Here is a 17,098-nt window from a genome sequence, read left to right on the forward strand (position 1 = left end):
TGGGCACTTTCGTCCATTCCTCTTTGCAGCACCTCTCAAGCTCCATCGGGTTGGATGGGAAGCGTTGGTGCACAGCCATTTTCAGATTTCTCCAGAAATGTTCAAACAGATTGAAGTCTGGGCTATGGCTGGGCCACTCAAAGACATTCACAGAATTGTCCTGAAGCCACGCCTTTGATATCTTGGCTGTGTGCTTAGAGTCGTTGACCTGCTGAAAGATGAACTGTTGCCACAGTCTGCGGTCAACAGCAGATTTTCATCCAGGATGTCTCTGTACATTGCTGCATTCATCTTTACCTCTATCCTGACCAGTCTCCCAATTCCTGCCACTGAAAAACATCCCCACAGCATGATGCTGCCACTACCATGCTTCACTGCAGAGATGGTATTGGCCTGGTGACGAGCGGTGTATGGTTTCCTCCAAACATGACACCTGGCATTCACGCCAAAGAGTTCAATCTTTGTCTCATCAGACCAGAGTATTTTGTTTCTCATGGTCTGAGAGTCCTTCAGGTGCATTTTAGCAAACAAGTAGAAAGGGGGCGATCGGGCACAGGTTTAAATTCCATATAATATTTAGAAAAATAGCAGAAAAAAGACCAAAATTGGACAGTGTATTGACCTAAGTAGGGAGATAACAATATATGTTATCAGTAATATACAGTCCTGGTTGGTGGTGCACCCAGAGCCAGAAGTACGTAAACTATGCAATGGGAGAGGACAGAAGGCTCTTGTGTGGGCGCACTCTTAAAATGAAAAAAATACTTGAAAGTATTAGAGAGAGTATTTTAAGATATAACTTTTATTATTAAGGTTAAAACAAGATAAACTTCCCACAAATCTTGTAAAACAACCGGAGATTATTGAGGAAAATAAAAAAATGAAAAAATGAATGTTCTGGTCTCTTAAGTCGTAAGAGTATGGAAAGGGTTGTAGACATGGAGTAGTCATACCCCCATTTCCCCTGACCAGTACAGTATTTCTGTATTAATGGAACCGGGGGTTTCTTAGTCACAACACAGTTTCAAAATAATTAGGCTACAACTAGCTGAAATGGTAATCAGTGGTCACCACTCAAGGAATTATACCCCTGAGTATTGTTAGCATGCCATAGCCCTAATTGCGGGCAGAAATTGTAAGCAAGAAGTTAAGGTCAGTTGATGTAGATATTGAGAGCAATAAAAGAAGGAGAAAGTAGAATTAGTGGTGATACTGCTGTTGGTGTGTGTTGGTCACATAAGAGAGGAAATTAATTCCTGACCTACTACACCAGGTATTCACAGGCAGTCACCTCTCCTGATACTAACCTGGCCCAACGCTGTTTGGCTTCCAAGATCGGACGAGATCGGGCACTGACAGCGTGGTATGGTCGTAGGGATTTATGTGTACACCAATGAGAGTGCACCTATATAGGAAATTGAAATTGAAAAGTGAAGGGTAAAGATGATAGAAAACGAAAATGACGGATAAGATAAGTACGTGAAAATATGTGGATCTGCTTTCCACGTTAGACCCGGTTTGAGAGATTCCACTGGTGTGGTACTCTATCCCGAGAATCGTGAATGAGAGTCCACGAAAATTGGTGAACACAGATTATGAAGATATTCAGGTTAGTATCTGTAATGGAATAAGGCAAAGATTAAGCTGTCATTAGGCGGTATACAAAATTCAGGTGGGGCTGAGCCCAATGACCAACCGCAGACGTTCGTAGGCGTCAGAAAATTATAACCTTAGGCAAATAATGGTTTTTTGTTTAACCTTGTGCCAAAGAGTACGTATAGGGTTATTTATGAAGATACAGATAATATAACCCCTAAAGAGTAGAAAAACATACAAATAAACAAAGAGATGAAAAAAATAATATAAAATGAAAGTAAAACTAAAGATGAAAATAAAAATGAAAAAGTAAGCTGTATTGGGTAATATGACCCGGTACCGGCAGCATGAAACAAACTGCTCGGTGTACTGTACCATGCAAAATGATGATGTTAATACAAATAATATATCCCTTAAAGATAAGAGGTATATGAGATACACATAAATAAACCGATTCTGATGTAAGTAATATAACCCCTAATAGGGGAAGCTATATGAGTTGATATACCCAGTTGTTATGACGTAAAAATTGAGATAATTGGTATGCTGCACAGGACAAGGCTAAGATCCTGTTGTAGACATGCAGAATACTGGTAGCAAATTGATAAGACAAAAACAGTGAGTTCCTATCCCTAGAAAAAAATGTCAAAGCAGATACAAAATAAACTGACCAAAACAAATGCTGGCATAAGACCAATGATTTTAGGTGACTCACAGAATAGCCTCAGATACATAGGAGGCTGAGTGTTAGGCTGGTCTAACGGCAATGATCCTTACAACAAGGATAATCTAAGTAATTAGAGGGAGCTTACGAATCTCCAGTGAGTTAGTTATGATCCGTTAGAATGGTGCCATGATAAGACTGTGTGGACGGAGTTCCCCGCAGAAAACGCGTTTCACCCTGTGGGCTTGTTCACTTCCTGGTTCCGTGGAAGTGAACAAGCCCACAGGGTGAAACGCGTTTTCTGCGGGGAACTCCGTCCACACAGTCTTATCATAACTAACTCACTGGAGATTCGTAAGCTCCCTCTAATTACTTAGATTATCCTTGTTGTAAGGATCATTGCCGTTAGACCAGCCTAACACTCAGCCTCCTATGTATCTGAGGCTATTCTGTGAGTCACCTAAAATCATTGGTCTTATGCCAGCATTTGTTTTGGTCAGTTTATTTTGTATCTGCTTTGACATTTTTTTCTAGGGATAGGAACTCACTGTTTTTGTCTTATCAATTTGCTACCAGTATTCTGCATGTCTACAACAGGATCTTAGCCTTGTCCTGTGCAGCATACCAATTATCTCAATTTTTACGTCATAACAACTGGGTATATCAACTCATATAGCTTCCCCTATTAGGGGTTATATTACTTACATCAGAATCGGTTTATTTATGTGTATCTCATATACCTCTTATCTTTAAGGGATATATTATTTGTATTAACATCATCATTTTGCATGGTACAGTACACCGAGCAGTTTGTTTCATGCTGCCGGTACCGGGTCATATTACCCAATACAGCTTACTTTTTCATTTTTATTTTCATCTTTAGTTTTACTTTCATTTTATATTATTTTTTTCATCTCTTTGTTTATTTGTATGTTTTTCTACTCTTTAGGGGTTATATTATCTGTATCTTCATAAATAACCCTATACGTACTCTTTGGCACAAGGTTAAACAAAAAACCATTATTTGCCTAAGGTTATAATTTTCTGACGCCTACGAACGTCTGCGGTTGGTCATTGGGCTCAGCCCCACCTGAATTTTGTATACCGCCTAATGACAGCTTAATCTTTGCCTTATTCCATTACAGATACTAACCTGAATATCTTCATAATCTGTGTTCACCAATTTTCGTGGACTCTCATTCACGATTCTCGGGATAGAGTACCACACCAGTGGAATCTCTCAAACCGGGTCTAACGTGGAAAGCAGATCCACATATTTTCACGTACTTATCTTATCCGTCATTTTCATTTTCTATCATCTTTACCCTTCACTTTTCAATTTCAATTTCCTATATAGGTGCACTCTCATTGGTGTACACATAAATCCCTACGACCATACCACGCTGTCAGTGCCCGATCTCGTCCGATCTTGGAAGCCAAACAGCGTTGGGCCAGGTTAGTATCAGGAGAGGTGACTGCCTGTGAATACCTGGTGTAGTAGGTCAGGAATTAATTTCCTCTCTTATGTGACCAACACACACCAACAGCAGTATCACCACTAATTCTACTTTCTCCTTCTTTTATTGCTCTCAATATCTACATCAACTGACCTTAACTTCTTGCTTACAATTTCTGCCCGCAATTAGGGCTATGGCATGCTAACAATACTCAGGGGTATAATTCCTTGAGTGGTGACCACTGATTACCATTTCAGCTAGTTGTAGCCTAATTATTTTGAAACTGTGTTGTGACTAAGAAACCCCCGGTTCCATTAATACAGAAATACTGTACTGGTCAGGGGAAATGGGGGTATGACTACTCCATGTCTACAACCCTTTCCATACTCTTACGACTTAAGAGACCAGAACATTCATTTTTTCATTTTTTTATTTTCCTCAATAATCTCCGGTTATTTTACAAGATTTGTGGGAAGTTTATCTTGTTTTAACCTTAATAATAAAAGTTATATCTTAAAATACTCTCTCTAATACTTTCAAGTATTTTTTTCATTTTAAGAGTGCGCCCACACAAGAGCCTTCTGTCCTCTCCCATTGCATTTTAGCAAACTCCAAGCGGACTGCCATATGCTTTTTACTAAGGAGTGGCTTCCGTCTGGCCACTCTACCATACAGGCCTGATTGGTGAATTGCTGCAGAGAAGGTTGTCCTTCTTGGAGGTTCTCCTCTCTCCACAGAGGAATGCTGTAGCTCTGGCAGAGTGAATGTCGGGTTCTTGGTCACCTCCCTGACTAGGGCCCTTCTCCCCCGATCACTCAGTTTAGACGGCCGGCCAGTTCTAGGAAGAGTCCTGGTGGTTCTGAACTACTTCCATTTACAGATGATGGAGGCCACTGTGTTCATTGGGACCTTCAAAAGCAGCAGATATTTTTCTGTACCCTTCCTCAGATTTGTGCCTCAAGTCAATCCTGTGTCGGAGGTCTACAGACAATTTCTTTGACTTCATGCTTGGTTTGTGCTCAGACATGCACGGTCAAGTCTGGGACCTTATATAGACAGGTGTGTGCCTTTCAAACTCATGTCCAATCAACTGAATTTACCACAGGTGGACTCCAATTAAGCTGTAGGAACATCTCAAGGATGATCAGTGGAGGATGCACCTGAGCTCAATTTTGAGCTTCATGATAAAGGCTGTGAATACTTATGTAGATGTGATTTCTTAGTTTTTATTTACTTTACAAAAATAAAAAAAAATTTTTTCATGGTGTCATTATGGGGTATTGTGTGTAGAATTTTGAATGGAATAAGGCAGCAACATAACAAAATGTGTAAAAAGTGAAGCGCTGTGAATACTTTCCGGATGCTGATAGATAGATAGATAGATAGATAGATAGATAGATAGATAGATAGATAGATAGATAGATAGATAGATAGATAGATAGATAGACAGACATCACTCTTGTAATCTAAACACAGTTCATCTGCTGGGGTGCCTGAAATACCCTCCAGAGTCCCCAAATATAGAAACACGGAGCACTCACCAGGCTTTTCAATGAATATAAACAAATGTTACTGCATAGACAGCATATACTCAGCTTCTCATTGTACTGCAGAAATCGGTTTTCCTCAAACGTTTTCGGTCAAGTACTGACCTTCATCAGGAGTAACAACCATATTCAAGAGCTGCCACATCCACATCCTTAAGCACTAGCAGTCCATCTGACCATGCCTCACCAGCTCCTTATCTACCCTCTAATCACAAAACGGCCATCAAAGTGACATAACAACTAAGGTGGAGTTACAATGATAAGCGCTAACTAACACAGGGTTCAGAAGAGGATGAATTCACATCGCAGCCATAAATACAATAAGAATACTCCCCAGAGACAGCAGATCAAAACAAGACCAAAATTTTATCAATGTAATGCCCAGCGGCATACAGCGCAACCAGTGAAATGTCCAGCGATTTCCCATGTCAGTGATCCACATCACGTACACCCGGAAGTGACATACTCGGAAGGTAACCATACCAACCGCCGCATCACCGGCAGAATAGAATGCTCATAAATCGCTGGAAAAACTCTACACGCTCGGTTAAAGTGTATCAAAAATACTGGAATCAAATCACAATACCCACTTATATATAAGAAAGAATAACTTATTAACATATTCATGAGAATTAACATCTACTATCTATCATAGTCCCTTGGTGATCACATTCCCTGGCCATTACCAAGGCAACCACCACAGGCACTCACACAGTAAAACACTTATCAAATACCAATTAAGCATTAAACAAGCACATAAGGTATTGAGGAGTAAACAATTGTCTCAGACACTAAAAATAGGATAGCAGGAGCCGGTAGGACATGGATGATGCCACCTTGCAGCATGAGTATAAAGACACACATACACAAAACAATTAAAAAACATCAACACATTAATGCCCATCACATTATTACATTAAATGAGGAGTGCATTGGTCAGAGGGAAAAATAGAAGGAAAAAAATAGAAAAAAATAACCTATCTTAGAAAAATACCTAAAGTGTTTGACTCATTGAGGCCATCAGGGGCCAGAGTACCCAATCTAAAAATCCACTTCACTTCCAGCTTCAAGATCAAAGCACGGACACCACCTCTCACCGGGGCCGGTACCCAACTGATCATAATGCATCAAAGTGCTGATACTTGATGCCCAGCAATCAAGAAATGTTGTGCAACAGGTTTATATGTTGCCCCCGTCAATATAGCCTGATGTATTGAGCTCCTGTGGTTTGCCATTCGTTCACGTTCAAGTAGTCATTCGAACATAGGCTAACCCACATGGGCATAGCAACATGTATACCACGAAATTCAGTCTGCAATGGAGCTTATATCAGATCTTTATTGGCTTACCAGTTTGAGAATGTGGAAAGGTGCTTCCCGGTAGAAGCGAGCAACAGGTCACACACCCCACACATTTATAACAGCCTGGTTTCTTGGTATTTAACCATGTCACATCATCCTTAGCCTCAAACTGTCGCGCAGGCTGCATCAAAATTTGCTTAAGGTTTCTACCACGCCTGTACGCCATCAAAGGTGGATCATCTATGGTGCCCTTAAATCTCAGCTCAGATCTTATCACTGGCCAATGTCACCTGGTGGTTTTGGAGATTTCAGGGGACATATCATCATATTGTGTAACAAAGACCATTCGATTCTGTTTTCTTTTCTGTTTTTGTTTAAGCCTACTGTGGGCCTTAATGAGACAGCTCTCCACAACATTTATTTTATATCCTCTTTTGATAAACTGCTCCTTCATCTGCGCAATCTGGGCATCTGCAATGTCAGGATTTGTATTGTTCCGAAGAACCCTCATAAATTGTGAAACGGGGAAACTTGCTTTAAGAGCGGGAGGATGGTTACTGGCAGCATGCAAAAAAAGTACTTCTGTCCGTCTCCTTTCTAAAGAGCGTAGTGCCTAATTGCGTTCCATCACGGAAAACAGTCACATCCAGGAAATTAATGAATTCAAAGCCACAAAGCCCAATAAACCAGACAGTGGAGTCCAGGTCATTAAGCTCCCTCAACATCAAATAAACATCGTCCTTAGTGCCATTCCACAACATGAAGAGTGCCATTCCACAACATGAAGATATCAATGCCCCTCTTATAATGGGGGTAATTCCAAGTTGATCGCAGCAGGAAATTTTTTAGCAGTTGGGCAAAACCATGTGCACTGCAGGGGGTGGGGGGGGCAGATATAACATTTGCAGAGAGAGTTAGATTTGGGTGGGTTATTTTGTTTCTGTGCAGGGTAAATACTGGCTGCTTTATTTTTACACTGCAATATAGATTGCAGATTGAACTCACCACACTTAAATCTAACTCTCTCTGCACATGTTAAATCTGCCTTCCCTGCAGTGCACATGGTTTTGCCCAACTGCTAACAAAATTCCTGCTGCGATCAACTTGGAATTACCCCCTATAAGTAATCCTAGTACCATATTTAGGGAAGATGTTAGTAGACTCATAATCATGCATAAAATTGCCTGCATACATCGGGGGCCACATTAGAACCCATTGTGGTCCCCAAGCACTGCATATAGTAGTCTCCTTGATACATAAAATTGTTATGAATCAATATCAACTCAAGGATACACTCACATGGAGGGTTCTGTCTAGCACGAGTTGTCAGGAGTTTCCTCACTGCATCAATGCCAGCCGAATGAGGAATAATTGTGTACAGCGAGGACACATCCATGGTTGCTAAAAGAACTTCACTACCTATCTCCCCAATCCCAAGCACCTTCTCCAAAAAATCACTTGTATCTCGAAGGTAACTCAGTATAAGGACAAGTTCCTGCAAAAAATGTCCACAAAAATAGCAAGAGGCTGCAACAGCGATTTATGAGCATTCTATTCCGCCGGTGATACGGCGGTTGCTATGGTTACCTTTCCGGGTATGTCACTTCCGGGTGCACGTGATGCGTTTCATTGATCTGGAGATGCGGCGGTCGCTATGATTACCTTCTCGGTATGTCACTTCCGGGTGTAAGTGATGTGGATCACTGACATGGGAAATAGCTGGCACATTTCACTGATTGCGCTGTATGCCGCTGGGCATTACATTGGTAAAATTTTGGTCTCGTTTTGATCTGCTGTCCATGGGGAGTATCCTTATTGTATTTATGGCTGCGATGTGAATTAATTCTCATCTGTACCCTATGTTAGTTAGCACTTATCATTGTAACTCCACTTTAATTATGTCACTTTGATGGCCGATTTGGCGCCGTTTTGTGATTAGAGGGTAGATAAGGAGCTGGTGAGGCACGGTCAGATGGACTGCTGGTGCTTAAGGATGTGGATGTGACAGCTCTTGAATATGGTTGTGTCTCCTGATGACGGTCAGTACTTGACCGAAAACGTTTGTTCTGCAGTACAATGAGAAGCTGAGTATATGCATTAAAATTTGTTTAGATTAATTGAAAAGCCTGGCGAGTGCTCCGTTCACTGTGTGTATTTATTTTATATATAATTATTTCTTTATTTATTTTATACACACATGGCTGGATTAACTATGGGGCAGGTGAAGCTGCAGCTCCAGGCTCTCCACTTAATATAGGTCAGCAGAATTTCTGGTTTACTTAATGGTGAAATGGGCCAGTATTCCAATCCTAATTACCTACTGGTGTGGCTGCTCTGGTACCTGCCATGTGATCAGGGCTGGTGCAAGGTTTCTCTGCACCCTAGACAAAACTTCTGCCTACTGCCCCATCCCCCTACCCACCCTTCAGATGTAAGGCATGCTGCTCTCACCTCCTCCCCCTTACTCTGATAAGTGTCTGCTGTTCTATCCCCCTCACCATCTGTGTGCATCCCCCCAGACTGTGTGCATGCCTGCTCATCCTCCCCACCCCGAATCCCCCCATCTCCAGACTGCTTCTTTCCCCCTCTTTCCTTATCAATGCAGAGAATGCCCTGTGCAGCCACCTTACCTGCATGCTGCAGTGCAGAGTTGGGACTGTGGGGCAGATTTATTAAGCTTGGTGAAGTGATAAAGTGGAAGGTGTTAAAGGACCAGCCAATCAGCTCCTGTCATTTTTCAAACCCAGTCTGTCACATGGAAGTTAAAATCTGATTGGCTGGTCCTTTATCACTTCACCGAGATTAATAAACCTGCCTCTGAGTAGTCTGTGAAAGAGCCTGGAATGAAGAGCAGTGATGCATGTCACCCCCAACCAGGACTCCAGGAGCTGTCAAAGTTACTGCCTGTTTAGGGTGGAGGTGGAGCTGGAGCCTGCAATACAGGAGCTTAGCAGTCGGGGCTACTGTAAAATAAGAATTCTGTGTGATTGCTGCGGCGGTGAAAGGTAGGACCATGCAACCTTTTTCAGGCAGCTGTAGCAGGCCGCCCCCTCAGGTCCCGGTGCCCCTAGTGGAAGCTCCAGCTCTGCATGTGATGGATGAGTGTCACTAACCAGTGTGCCATCAGTGTGATCCACTACTTCTCCCACAGTGACAAGTAACATGGCCTGGGAGCTGGCATCGGGATCACAGCATACTGGCCTACTTTTGAAAACTAGTTTCAGGAAGATTGAAGGTGAGGTGCGCCGTTGAGGGGGCATGTCACGTTCCACCTATGGGTGTATCTATTGCCACTCAATATACTGCCCCCTGAAATAAATATACTACTAAAGAAACTATACTGCAGCATGTAAAAACATATCAAAGGCTAATATATAATTTATGCACAGATTACAGTCCTGTCTATAAAACAGCTAAATCATGTGTGAATGTGAATTTACTTTCAAAATGTTAACTAATAACAGCAAGTAGCACTTTCGATAGTGGGGATGCGGGGGACAACATTGGTCCCTCTGGGTCCCCGTAATAACAGAGCAATCTGCCTCACTGATGTGGGTGATAGAGAATGAATATAGAGGGGGTCATTCAGGATGGTTAGAGGTGCTATCACTTCCTTGGAACCAGCAGCAGGAGGCAACTATTACACGTAGACATCTCCTGCTGCAATAGTGATCCAACCTGATCACTGACACACCATTGGGCGGCTTACGGCACTTATGGTGCCGCGCCTGTCACGGAGGCCAGGACATCTCAGTGTTACCACATAGATCCCAGGCCTCTTCCCTCCCCTTAAATGGCGGCTACACTCTCCGTTTTCACAAATGCAGGCAGACGCCCCCGAAACGGCATTAGACTGTCAAACAGTCTGATGCCAGCTGCGTCCTATGCTGACGTGCACACGTGCAGAACAGGTCCGGCACATGTGCAACATACCTTTTTGCACACGTACAGAACAGGTCCTGCACATGTGCAACATACCTAAAAGTGGTACTTTGCAGTTTCACCGATAGTTGCAGGTACAACCGTACCTGAATAACCCCCATACTGTAGCCCTTGACTGATAGCGAACGCACTAATGCAGCAACTACATGACAGCTGTAGGGAACTGTTCTGTGTGCTTGTTCCTTTAAACCAATTTTTCTGCAGGACAGTAAACTGCCTGCACACTGCAGAACCACCAGTGGCACTGGGCACAAACGTGCTGGTGAGTACAATGCTGCCCCTCTGCCTACCTAATATCAATCCAGTGTGCAGGGTCGTGTGCCCTCCCCCCCTACCCCTGTGTTCCTCGTTACCGCTCTCCCTGGTATATGGGACTCCATTTTCTCCTGCTCCAGGAACACCAGTCTCCCCTGTCCCTGCAGCTCTCCATGCAGCGCCGGCACCAGTAGATTTTTCCACCTACCAGGTCCATATGAATCCGCTCAAAAAGTATGGAAATGACATGTTAGGGAACAAAGGGGGTTATTCCGAGTTGATCGCTCGCTAGCTACTTTTTGCAGCCGTGCAAACGCATAGTCGCCACCCACAAGGGAGTGTATTTTCGCTTTGCAAGTATGGAAACGCCTTTGCCAAGTGCAGCAAAAACATTTTGTACAGTTTCTGGACTTACTCAGCCGTTGCCATCACTTCAGTCTTTTTGGTGCTGAAATTGATGTCAGGCATCCGCCCTGCAAACGCCTGGACACGCCTGCGTTTTCCCAAACACTCCCAGAAAACAGTCAGTTGACACCCATAAACGCCCTCGTTCTGTTAATCACCTTGCGTTCGGCTGTGCAAATGGAATCACTAAATCCATCGCCCAGCACTGATCCTCTTTGTACCCATACGACGCGCCTGCGCATTGTGGTGCATACGCAGTTTTGCCAGTTTTTTTTACCTGATCACTGCGCTCTGCGCTGTGAAAATCAGCAAGCAAGCAATTAACTCGGAATAACCCCCCCAAGGGTACTCTAAACTCTGGCCGGGACGCTGTCTTTTGGCACCCTGGGCATTCATGGCAAATCTTTTTCACTAAAGCATGGATGCCTGACCAAAAGAACCTTAGCTGAATTTGTTGGAGAGTTTTCTCTTCTCCTAAATGACCAGCCTACAAATGCGTATGAGCTGCCCTCAGTATCAACTGCTCGTGATGTCTTGGGACCAGCAACTGGTCTCTCCTTTTACCTTGCACATAAAGAATGATTTGTTGTACAAAGTAACTTAACACAAAATATGGTGTCTTCAGGTGGTAAGGCAGTTACTTTTTTACCATTGTCATCACAACATTTTCAAAAGCATTTATGAGATTCCCATCACTCTGCTGATCAAGAAAAGTTCCATAAGGAGAGATTTTTATCAATGGGTAACAAATTCTCCGCTACCCCACTTCTGTCCTGCTGTTCACCAATTAAGAAAGGTTTTACAGCCTCATGACTCAGACATCTCACAGTTCTCATATCTATGGGAACCCCAGCCATTGGCTTACTTTCGCTGTCACGCCAGGCTCACTGCAGTCAAAACATACAATTGGTAGTGATTTATCAGCTCTGAGAGGCAGGACCTGGGTCCTTGATTTGGGAACTGGCCATAACCCTTGCTTAGATTTATTCAGCTTTCCAAGGGTCACGTACCATTCAACCACCGCTGCCAACTCCTCAAATGTTTGTGGGTCAGCTTGAAGGACCCACTGTTGTACACCATGCTCTAATAGCATGGTCTATGTCACAACTGAGGGTTTAGGCTGACGGGAGGAAGCCTCAGTTGTAGGGGCTGAGATGAAATTAAACCTGGGAGGTTTAATCAGACCCCTGGACATGTAAGTGCAGATTGATTACCCGATGGTGTGACCATGACAACCAGTTTAAAATTCAAAATAAAAGTTTATTTAACAGTCTCCGTGAAATGACAAGCAGCATTCAAAGTAAATCAAAGACAGTGGCAAATAACACAGTTCCTGGATCACATAACCATAGGAGGTATCTCAGAGCACTGGTAGGTATAGAACCGATGTAAAAGTCCTTTGATGGAATCACCTTACCAGGCCTGGTTGTAGTAGCGGAGATAGCCGAGGAACATGCCAGTAGTTGTAACAGGTGAATCTGTAACTTGAGTATGCTGCTGTATTAGCTGGATGGAACCAGCCAGGTGGTAAAACACGGAGTGGATGCTGAGTGGAATCAGCCGGGTGATGAAACTCAGAGTGAATGCTGAATGGAATCAGCCAGGTACTAAAGTCACGGAGTGGATGCTGGATGGGACCAGCCAGGTGATGAAACACAGAGTGGATGATGAGAGATGCTTGGGAGCGTAGAAACAGATTAGCTGAAAGATGATTACCGGTGGTAGATGATACTGCTGGTAAGATAGGATCCGCTGGATCTGCACCGGTGTTTGATAGAAGCTGAAATCTGTTGAAAGCTGACTGCTGGAAGCAGATAGATAGCTGGAAACTGGACAGCCACGGAAGGCTGTAGAGTCAGGCTGCACTGCAAGATGGAAAGCAGATGCGGGTCTCTTTGTGGATGCTGGAGACAGGAACTGGAACCTGGAGAAACAAGCCACAGGAGAGAGAGACTGGAACAAGGTATGACATTCAAAGCACTGACATCTATCTGGCCTAGACACAGGATACTTATACCTGCTGCTATGCAGGCATTGGCTAGGCAATTATGCAGATTCCAGAGATGGTGGATTGGAGGAATTGGAGCATGTGATCAAATCCAACATGGCTGCGCCCATGCTGGAACCTGGAGGGAAAACTAGTTTGAAATGAAATGTGCAAACATAGTGATAATGGCGGCGCCGGCCGCGGAGGACAGGAGACGCCAGATGACTGTTATATGCTGAGACACTTGGAGGGCAGCAGAGGCCGCGGCAGGCATGATACACTATACTGAGAACCTGCAGCAATAACACAGGAACGGCCGCGGAGGACGGGAGACGCCATGTTGGATTCAAACATGGTGCCGCTGTGATAGTGTCTCAGAATGACAGGAGGGATGTGCAGAGTGTTGACACAGATGAGATCCGGACTTGGAACGCTGGGCCAGTCTCAGAAGACACCTAAACGGCAGGTAATGGCGTCCAGATACCCGGATCGTGACAGTCTAAAGCAACAACCTCTGTTATGCCCTGAGGAGTGTTCTTTTCTGGCTGTGACCATGGTCTACCTAGTCTGGCCAGTTCCACCAGCTGAACCTTCGGAGCCTCATGGTATTTCCGGGGTTTGCTGGGTCCCATCACATCAATCCTGGTGAGAATAGCTCTTTCAAGAGAGGATAGGAATTGGCTTTAGCCACAGGCAAATCCATATAGGCTATTTAAGCCTCCCTGTTAGACAAGGAGCTAACATTGCCACCCACTGCCCTTCTACCCATTTTAGCCTGGCAGCAGTGCATTCAAGGGTACATAGAAATGCTTCTACTGGACCTGGGTTTTCTGGCCTTGTATCGGGGTCTGCTGGGCCACGGCCATTTCAGCAAACAGTTTCCAGACCCACTCCATTTTATGCTGGGGTTCCTCTCTGTGAAAAAACTTAGCAGGCTTGACAAAATCTCTCTGGCATGCCAGTCTTAACTAAACAAAACAAATAGCAGCTGACTAAGTGAGTGCTTCACCCCTACTGGCCACACTGCCATAAACACACACAGCGTTTCCTGGTCTCTAAGCCACATATACCCACATCAATAATGTTAACTGTGACCAATTGCCATTTTATGGCAGGCCTGCCTGACTTACTTACCTAGCTGCTGTCCATGCGGCTTAGTCTCACCAAGTCGCGATGCATCAGGTAGCATTCTGCAATGCATCTTGTTGCCACTGTGGGTGGATCCAGTCAACTTTTCCAGGACTCTTTGCTACATAGTAGCATCCAGCAAAAGGGTCCTTGTTTTGGCACCAAATGCGACAAGAATAACATACACCAGGTAAAAGTTCCATCTGAAAGGTTTTATTTTTCCACAGCATTATACAGCTTTCCACAGACAAGCAGTTATTAGCAGAATGTCAGCAGTTTACAAGCAAGTCACAGGTCATATAACAGATGACAGCAGGTCTTTTGCAAACAGGGTTTAACTGCTCCAGAGACCACTAAATTCTAGGACCACTGTAAACTGCTGGCATTCATCTAAGAACTGTCTGTGGAAAGCTGTAGAAAGCTGTGGAAAAATAAAACCTTTCAGATGGAACTTTTGCCCGATGTACAGTATGTGATCCTTGTCACATTTGGCACCCGAACAGGGACCATTTTGCTGGATGCTTTTGGAACTGATAATCTGGGTTTATCAGGTCTAGCCTATTTAAATGATTATCCACTTCGGTGATTAAAATAGGAAGGCCAGCAGCAGCATCCTAATGGACAGGATCCCGACACCATTTAGGTATGTATGCTAACCTTCCCCCTCTACCCCTCCCTTCTAGCAGTGTAACACTAACAATCACCCCCATAGCCTAACCCTCCCCCATTAGTGCCTAACCTGTACCCCCCCCCCCTTTTTAGGGCCTAACCATAACCCCCCCCCCCCCCCCCCCCCACTCCACCCTGCAGCCTAACCCTAACCTCCCCACCTCCCAGTCGGGATTCTGTCATTGTGATCGATGTTGGGATCCTGGCGTTGGTCTTCTGACCAGTGTCGGGATTCAGACATTGGTATTCTGACTGCCAGTATGCTAACAGGATCCTATTAAAATATGTACAGAAATAAGGTTGAATAAACAAAGCAATTTGAATACCTACGCTGTACTACAAAAATCTAGAACAATGCACTAAAAAAAAAAATCAGTAAAGATGGGCTATTTTTGGTCAGACATGGCTAGATCAGTTAGTACTGATAATTGTGTAGTGTGTATGCAGCACCAGGGACTAATGGTCGGTGTGAAACGCATTGGAGACACTGGGGGTCATTCAGAGTTGATCGCTAGCTGCATTTGTTCGCAGCGCAGCGATCAGGCTAAAAAACAGCAGTGCGGCACAATGCGCACGTGCAGCGTACAGGCACAATGAATGATGTAGTTTTGCACAGGATCTAGCGATGCATTTCAGTCACACTGGTTGCCGCAGAGTGATTGACATGAGGGCGTTTCTGGGTGGCAACTGACCGTTTTCAGGGAGTGTGGGAAAACGCAGGCATGACAGAAAAAATGCAGGCGTGGCTGGGCGGGTGTGACGTCAAATCCGGAACTGAATAGGCTGAAGTGATCGCAAGTGCTGAGTAGGTTTTGAGCTACTCTGAAACGACACAATTTTTTTGCATGCGCTCTGCGATACATTCGTTCGCACTTCTGCTAAGCTAAGATACACTCCCAATGGGCGGCGGCTTAGCATTTGCACGGCTGCTAAAAACTGCTAACGAGCAATCAACTCGGAATGACCCCCATTATGGGGTCTATTTACTAAGCCTTGGATGGAGATAAAGTGGATGGAGATAAAGTACCAGCTAATCAGGCTGTTTTTGAAACCTGTCAGGAGCTGGTTGGCTGGTACTTTATCTCGGTCCACTTTATCTCTCTCCAAGGCTTAGTAAATAGACCCCTATATCGGCGAGAAAATTTGGAATTGAAAATATGGTTTGGAAGTAAATGATGTGTAGTGTATATAGGACGTTTTCAGGATTGTATTGGTATGTCTAACGTCATTAGTATCATTGGGCAAAATCTTATAGTGAGTACCCATCTTACATTTTTAAGAGGCTCAAAGTGTGTAATTGTGGTCATTAATTACAAAATGTAACTACATATATCCTTAATAATTTCTCCTTGTAATGTTTATCCAAATTGAAATGTCTGGGCTCTGTCTATAAGACGGTTTTTAATCCTCTGGCAAAATGTTCTCTTTTCATTCTTTATCTTTTGATTTAGAGGAACCCTCCTGTGTGGTGCTGGCATTATATCAAAAGCCTCTGCAGATTTAGATAGAACACGTCTAGAGTATTTCTCTGCACTGACGTTCTGCTGACTATCTCAGACTGGAGTGGGTCACTCCGACATGACCTTTACACCATAAAACCACACATGGGGTATTTGTGATCTTGTCTGAATATCATGCAGTTCATAATGTCATGTATATAAGACAGTACAGCTGGTTAATGTAAGAGGAGGCAAATAACTATACAGAAACAACTCTTTATAAAACCTAGCTATAAACTCATCTATATAGTAATAGCAGAAGGATGACTTTTAGGAGTGATTTATTCCTATGATGCCATTCAGGGGCTGGCTGGCAACTTTCAGTCTTGGGGGCAAACACAAGAAGTGTCCCTGGCACATTGCAAATGAAAAATGGGTGTGGTAAAAGACAAACAGTGGGTGTGATTTATATAATGTGGATGTGACATAAACAGGCAATGATCTATAAGAAATAAAAATGTTATGTAAAAGCTATAAACAAATATACCTACAAGACTATTTAGGGACTACTATTAAATCAAAGGATTCCTTTAACTGTTTGATATAGAAAGGATTCTAGTTACTGATATACAGTATAGGGGGCATGGAAAATACCCAAATAAAATACACACACCATTTTTAGTGATTGATATACAGGACCATAGGCAA

The 17,098-nt window shown here is 43.6% G+C and overlaps 2 pseudogenes; one reads left to right on the forward strand and one right to left on the reverse strand.

Moving 5' to 3' along the window:
• Positions 1-1,258: 1,258 nt before the first annotated feature.
• Positions 1,259-1,377, reverse strand: LOC134950208 (5S ribosomal RNA; annotated as a pseudogene).
• A 2,268-nt stretch (positions 1,378-3,645) lies between these two features.
• On the forward strand, positions 3,646-3,764 carry LOC134950209 (5S ribosomal RNA; annotated as a pseudogene).
• The last annotated feature ends 13,334 nt before the right edge of the window (positions 3,765-17,098 follow it).

Source organism: Pseudophryne corroboree, chromosome 8 (assembly GCF_028390025.1).
Source record: "Pseudophryne corroboree isolate aPseCor3 chromosome 8, aPseCor3.hap2, whole genome shotgun sequence".
Taxonomy (NCBI): domain Eukaryota; kingdom Metazoa; phylum Chordata; class Amphibia; order Anura; family Myobatrachidae; genus Pseudophryne; species Pseudophryne corroboree.